A 7,927-nucleotide genomic window follows, 5' to 3' on the forward strand; every position below is an offset into this window, starting at 1 on the left:
AAAGAATAAAGTAGAACTAGTTGGAAATAGGCATGTTTTGATATCACATTGCATGTAATTTCCATGCCACTCATCCATACTTGATCTATGTCGTTGAATGTGTTGATATGGTGAGCATGAAAGGTTTGGTCATGCTTGTATGTGACAAAAGCCGTCATGATCTCATATTAATACAGGAAATGGACCAGATTGAAACTAAGGAGAAGTCTAAAGAAAATAGCATAAAAGGTGTACACATAAGGAATTTGTTCAATATAATTGTTTCAGATTTCATATGTAGCCCAAGTGGGAGATTGTTGGGTTTTAATCTCTATTATGTGGGCTTACATATTCAATGAAACAATTGCATTGATGGGCTATTTTATAAGTGGGATTAATTAAGTGATTCAGTTATGTAAAGCCCATAGACTTTAATAAGTAGGTATGGGGTTTAATGGGTGGATACCACATTTGACCCATATAGGCTTAATGGGATCCTATTAGGTCAAAATATAAAGACTCCTAGGTTATGGTTCCCAAAAGGTTAAATCATTTCAGTCGCCCTCTATTTTCTCCCCATCAGAGATAGAGAGTTGAGAGAACCTCAAGCAAGGAGGGATTTAACTGAGGAAAACCACACTTGTCGACACAGTCATTTGTTCATTTATTAGTCGATTTCTACAAATTCTTGTGATGCAGAGCACCAATGAGTCACTGGAGAATCTCCTCTCGCAAAAGATACCAATGGCCGAATAACACAAGTTCTCTGGTAAGTAGCGTTGACCGTTGAAACCAACCAAGTCTTTGTGGACAAGAGAGAGAGCGTCGAAATCTGATGGGTCGAGATTCAGCCCAGAGTGAACCAGACGGGCGAGACAAAGAAAAGCGAGTAAAGAAAGGCATAACTAGTAGAGGTGGGAACCCATTTCTGTCAATCCCCAATCGGCAGTGCCAAGCACCGGTGTGGATGGATGGGAGACTGGTAGTATTAGTGGAGCTGGGCTTTGGAATTGGAACTCGCCGGTCGGGGATGCCGCCGCCACATTGGTGGGAGATGCCGCCATCGCACTGGTTCACTCTTCTTGGATCGAATGAAGACATGTAGTGATGGACAGAAGAGACACGAGGTAACCATTGGATAGAGGAAGGTAGATTTACATCAATTTTATCAATGTAAATTTTTCGCTGATTTTCCATGAATATACATTGACAAGGATGGACTTCTACATCGATTGATAAGGTGTATTAACACCTCTACCAAATGGCTGCAAAACCAAATCGGGGGTGTAAAATTTATCCCATTTCTCATTTACACTTTAAACAAACACAATCTTAGGCTCAGTTTGAAAAGAGTAGAAATACAAATAGATATAAAATAATAGAAAATACAATATTTTGCACTTATATTCCTTCCAAATGGAGCCTCAATTACAGAAACAGAAATACACATTACTTTTAAGATTTTCTTTGATTTCTGAGTCATCTTTTCTTCTAAAATGACCCATGATTTAATCTTCATTTTTGTTTTCCAGTGGTGGTTTCTTTACGATAACCATCAATAATTGCCATCCGATTCTTTTTGGAATTCTTGTTCCGTTACACCCATAAGCGTATGTCTGTTTTCCTTGAGTATTAAGCTTAACTTAGAACAATATCTTATATTGGTTAATTGTCGCAATTTCCGACAGTAATATGTCAGTTAAGTTAATTAGATACCTTCTTGTTCAATTAACGCGTTTGGACGGACATTTCTTAGCATATTGAAATAGGATTAAATTTGTCTCCATAGTTCCTTGTTTATTCCATGATTGGGTTTCTGATTTAAGTGACATGAGTTCGACAATGGATTATGACTTTTGATCTGTTTGGAAAGGTAAAAGGGCGAGAAAATTAGATTTTTTCATATGTCACTTAATAACAGTTAAGAGTTTTATAGTAAATTGGCATGTTTTGAAAGTAGATTGGCATACTTTAAAATGTGGGGACCAAAGTGACAGTAGACCCAAAGTCTATGGCACTAATTAGGAATTTAACTTAAACGTACCTAGCTTTTAAAATAAATTTAAATATATTTTGTACTCATTTTATCTTTCATTTTCTTTTAAAATTTTGAAAAGAATTAACTCCTTATTTATTAATTCCATGCGAGGATAATCTTGCAAAACTTCCTCAAATTTTCTAACAATTGTTCAAATTCTCCCCTACAAAAACCATCAGGTCCCATTTGTATTTCCATGACACCACGTGATTGATAACTCAAAACAGCAGCTTTCTCTTAAACTACGGAGGTCGGCACCCCTCTCGTTCTCTTTAAAACCGCCGCAGCCGTTCGTTCTCTCTCCCTCTCAGCGAAGCCGTCTAATGCGATGGCAGCCACTGGCGAAGGGCTCCCTCCCTCCCTTTCTCTCTTCCTCCCCTTCGTCCCCTTCGTTCTCTCGCCCCTCTTTCATCACCACCGTTGCTGCAACGTGTAGCAGTGGTGATGAAACAGGAGCTACAATGGGAGAGAAAGAGAGAGAGAGAGGGGAGGAAGAGAAAAAGAGAGAGAGGAAGCCATTTGCCGGTGGCTATCGTCACCTGCGACGACTGGATTCTGGGTTTGCAGCTACAAACTCAGAATCCAAAGCTACACCAGAAGGGCTCGTTGCAGGCACATAAGGTGACGGCAGCCACCGGCGAAGGGGACGAAGGGGAGAAAGAGCAGCCACCGCCTTCTCTGCACCCACTCGACGGTACGACGTCGTCGTCTTTTCGAACAACGCTAAAGCAGGTCTGCGTTGGTGGCTTGCAACGCAGGCGGTGCTGAAGCAGATCTGCGTTGTTTGAGAGCCTCCATCTTTGTATAAACAACCTTAATGAATCCCGGGAAGTTGAGTGCACGGATGCTCTCCGACGGTATGACGTCGCCGTCTTTTCAAACAACGCTGAAGCAGGTCTGCGCTGGTGGCTTGCAACGCAAGCGGTGCTGAAGCAGATCTGCGTTGTTTAAAAACATTGCCGGTGCCGATGTTTGCTTGGACTGTAATTAGCTGCAGAGCACAGAAGCACCATTGTTAGAAGCAACAGTTCAAACCCCATCTCTCTCTAATTGAGTGTTTTTAATTAAAATTATCTCATATATTATCTATCAAATTAAAATTATGTTATATTATAAACAAAATAATCAATCTGGACAAAGAATCAAAACCAACCCAATTATCAATGATGAAAAACTCACAAAACCAAAATCAACATAATCAGTTTGATTTAATCAGATAAAATTGACCCTTTTGATACCCTGTTTACATGGGCTTAGCCTATTCTTAGATACACAACAAGCTTAAGCTAGAAAATTTGAGCTTGACCTAAACTTGTGTGCCCAAGCCCAAATTTAATTATAAGGAAAACACGAGTTTAGAAAAATGGAACAGGTAGGGATGTTGAATAAGGTGGCATTTGATTGCAGTTTTGGAATGACACCTTTGTTTGTTGTTGCATTTGAAATTCGGTCTAAAAAGTTTTTTTTAGATTTTGAATTTTAAGACTTAGGCTTGTCACTTAATGCGTTCAAACACATTTTAGACGTGGTCTAAAGTCAAAAATACCCCTCCCCATTCGATTTCTCTCTCTTCTATCTTCCTGCCATCGCCATCGCAAGTTCTCTCGCTCTCTCACCCCTGTTTTCCCACCATCGCTGTTGCAACTTGCAGCGGTGGTTCTCTCTCTCTCTCTCTCTCTCTCTCTCTCTCTCTCCTCCCTCCCATTGTCTTCCCACCACCGTCGTTGCAAGTTGCAGAAGCGGTTCTCTCTCTCTCTCCCCCCTTGTCTTCCTGCTCTCCCCCTGTCTTCCCGCCACCGCCACTGCCACTGCAACTTGCGGTAGCGGTGGTGTAGTGAGTAGTAGTAATAATAATAATAATAATAATAATAATAATAATAATAATAATAATAATAATAATAATAATAATAATAATAATAATAATAATAACAACAACAACAACAACAATAATAATAATAATAATAATAATAATAATAATAATAATAATAATAATAATAATAATAATAATAAATTATAAATTACTTTTACTAATTATTAATTATTAATTATTTTAATATTTTTATTAAACATTAATTCTTTTTTATTAATTTTACTTGTGTTATTTATTATTTATTAATTATTTTTATTAACTAGTAATTTCTAATTATTTCATTAATTTTTAAAAATTATTTTAATTTTTATTTATGTTAATTATTAATTATTTTAATATTTTATAGTTATTACTTATTTTTTTAATTTTGATCATTTTATTTATTAATTATTAATTTATTATTTCAATATTATTTTGAGGTTGAAAATTATTTTTATGAGATAATGCAAATTGAACTCAACATTTCCAAATAGTATGTTCTAAGGGTAAAATAGTATAATCCGTAATTTTCAAAAGGTTAAGGGTTGATTTAACACAAACAAACTTATGGATGTAAAGCCTCTAAATAATAGAAAAGCACCTATAACTCTTTTCAAATTTCGGACAAAATTATTTTTTTAACTTTTTATATATGAAATTTAAGATTTATCAAACACCACCTAAATCTTGGTAGGGTTTCCCTATAATCTTACAAGAAAGCTTCTCTTTGTTTGATTTGCAATATGAATTGGAATAAAAATCAATCAAAATCAAAATCAGAATGGTCCATTTCCCTTACCTAGACAGGAATCGGAATTAGAATTAGGATGATATGGAATGAATTTTCATTCCCACTGGAGGGAGAGGGTCAGAATAAAGAAATGCAATTCTAGATCCCATCCACTTTCAATCCAATTATAGACCCCTAATCCAATGAATCGATCAGATCCCTAGTTCTAGTAATTAAAATAATTTTGATTTTTAGCTTTTACTTACTTTTGAAAACACCCACACCCGTACTAGTGTAATACCTTAGTGTGCTCATATCTAACGATTATTTCTCTCTCATCTTCTGTCAAGCAAACACAAAGCAAAGGTGGAGAACTGATCCATCTTTAGATTATTATACTATTCAAATAGATTATTCATGTGCTACATTTCTTGATTCTATGAACAAATGGCCTTCCATTATTACCGGTGTCCTACAAAAACCATCTATATATATAATAAAATAGGACGGTCCATGTCAGCATGTCTCTCCTTTGAGAGAAGCTATTTATCTATTTTTTCTATTTTTTGCGTTTATTCTATTTTTTTTTGTTTTAAAAATATAAAAAAGTAATCATTGTCTATTTTGATTAGATCAACAATAAAGTTATACATTATTATATAGAGAGACCTTTGGGTTTTCCAATGCCTCTTATTTTAATGCATGTTATTATAAATAGGTTGAAGTTAAAAATAGAACATAAAACAACAGAAATAAAAATATTATTTTAAAATTTTTAATTTTAAAGTCCATAAACTTCCACTTAAAACTAATAAAACTTAGTAAAAATCAAAAACATTTCAGTTCCATTTAAAAATCAAACTTAATAAACAATAATAAAAATAAAAAATTTAAATACAAAAAAATATTAATTGATAGTTTTAATTATTATGATTTAAACATGGGTTTGATATATTGCAAATAGAACCTATATTGTAATTTTGTATATTGTTTTGTTTATTCTTTCTATTTTATTAGATAGCTTTGTATTAATGCATTTTTAATTAATGGGTAAAATACAAAAACCTCCCCTGAAGTTTTTGACAATTATAAAAACCTTCCCTATATTTTTATTTTAGCAAAAACCTCTTTTCTATTTTTGAAAAATTCAACAAATACCTCCCTTCCCTCCATAACCAAGACGGAAAAAATTAAAAAGATTATCATTTTTTTAAAATACCCATTTTACTCTTTTACGAATTAGTGTACATCTATTTTTACTAAAATAGCCTCGAACACTGTTCATCTTCTTTCTCACGATGCACAGCGGCAGAAAACTGTTCGTTGTCTTCACTGTCCCGATCACCAACGTGTCTACCATGGATGGGATAGACTTCACTAAAGTAATCTGGTCTGCTAACGGCAACAGTCCCATTAGAGCCAATGCAACTTTGAACATCACTGCAGATGGAGATTTGATCTTGCGAGACTTTGATGGTAGTTTGGTTTGGTCAACCAACACAGCTGGGAAGTCCGTCGTCGACATGAACTTGACCGAGACAGGAAATCTCGTGCTCTTCAACAGAAACAACCGAACCGTCTGGCAGTCTTTTGATCACCCAACATACACCTTGGTTCCTGGGCAGAAGATGGTGGTCAGGCAGAGAGACTCACGGCAAGGGCCTCATTGACAGATTGGAGTCGAGGTTTGTTTTCACTCTCTGTTACTAGTGAAGGTGTGTTTGCTTTCATCGAGTCGGATCCTCCACAGGTCTATTTCAAATACTCGCTGGCTGGCAAACTAAGCTAAGTAATGATCTTGAAAGAAGGTATTACTTTGTACTCAAACAAGACAACTGAAATGATAATGGATACTTCTCCTTCAGACTCGTTCCTGTGGTTCCATCCAGATGGCTATTTGAAAGCTTACGAGTGGGCGAACGAGTGGCAGGAGGTGAAAAATGTGCTTACAGAAACCATGAATTTAAGCGAGTGTGGTTATTGCACGATCTGTGGGAATTACAGTATTTGCTCAAATGGGCAGTGTACTTGTCCACAAGGAATTGATGGAGAAACAAGCTATTTTATTCCATTAGATGATAGGGAACCAGATCAGGGGTGTTCTAAAGTTACTCCTCTTTCTTGTCAATCTTCACAATTTCACAGTTTTCTAGAGCTCAAGGATGTTACTTACTTCACTAATGCTGCTTAATATCCAGATATTACAGATACAAGTATGGAGAGTTGCAAACAGTCCTGTTCCTTGCAAAGCTGCTTTCTTTCAGTATTATGAAAATGCTTCAATGGGGAATTGCTCTTTACCAGCCCAAGTCTTCTCCCTCATGGCCAACAATAAGAAAATCAGTAATTATAGTGCATCTGCATTCATTAAGGTGCAGAAATCCCCATCCAAAACGAAAACAACCCAGACAGCAATCATTTTAGTATCCAGTCTTGGAGCTTTCTTTTTTGTTTTCCTGGTTTTTAGCATCTGGGTTATTCTATATAGGAACAAAAGAGATGCTGATGAGGGTGAGGAGGATGATTGCATCATGTACCAGGAATGCCCGTGAGACAGCGAATAGTGTTCAGATGCTGCGCACGTGAGGAAGAAGATGAACAGTGTTTGAGGCTATTTTAAAAAAAAAATAGATGTACATTAATTTGTAAAAGGGTAAAATAGGTATTTTGAAAAAAAATGGTCATCTCTTAAACGTTTTCTATCTTGACCATTGGCGGAAGGGAGGTATTTGTTGAATTTTTCAAAAATAGAGGGGAGGTTTTTGCCAAAGTGAAACTATAGGGGAGGTTTTTATGATTGTCAGAAGCTTCAGGGAGGGCTTTGTATTTTACCCTTAATTAATTAATAATATTGTTAAAATTAATCATTTTTATGAGTTGAGACCTTTATTGTGCATAGTGCCCATACCACACATGGCTTATATAAAATAGAGGATCCATTAAAAATTATATAAAATAAAAATTATTAGAAATGTAAAATGTAGAACCCGTTTTATCACTCAAACAAAGAAGACATACAAGCTAAAAGGGTCTATGTTGACCCATTTTTGAAGATGGTTCCGATTCATCTAGAAACTTGTAACGTGTGATACACAACATACAATAATAATAATAATAATAATAATAATAATGATGATGATAATAATAATAATACAATTGAAACCAAACAACTATAATTAATAAAAATTACAAAAGTTAATAAAAATATTAAAATTTAGCAAGCTTTTATCTAACAACTATTAAAAGTTAAGAAATTAATAAAAGTAGTAGTTCATAAATTTAAAAACTAAAATGCAATTTAATTCTATTTAAATATAATCAATGTTAATGG

The sequence above is a fragment of the Nelumbo nucifera genome, chromosome 2 (assembly GCF_055504915.1).
Source record: "Nelumbo nucifera cultivar China Antique chromosome 2, China Antique-T2T, whole genome shotgun sequence".
Classification (NCBI taxonomy): Eukaryota; Viridiplantae; Streptophyta; class Magnoliopsida; order Proteales; family Nelumbonaceae; genus Nelumbo; species Nelumbo nucifera.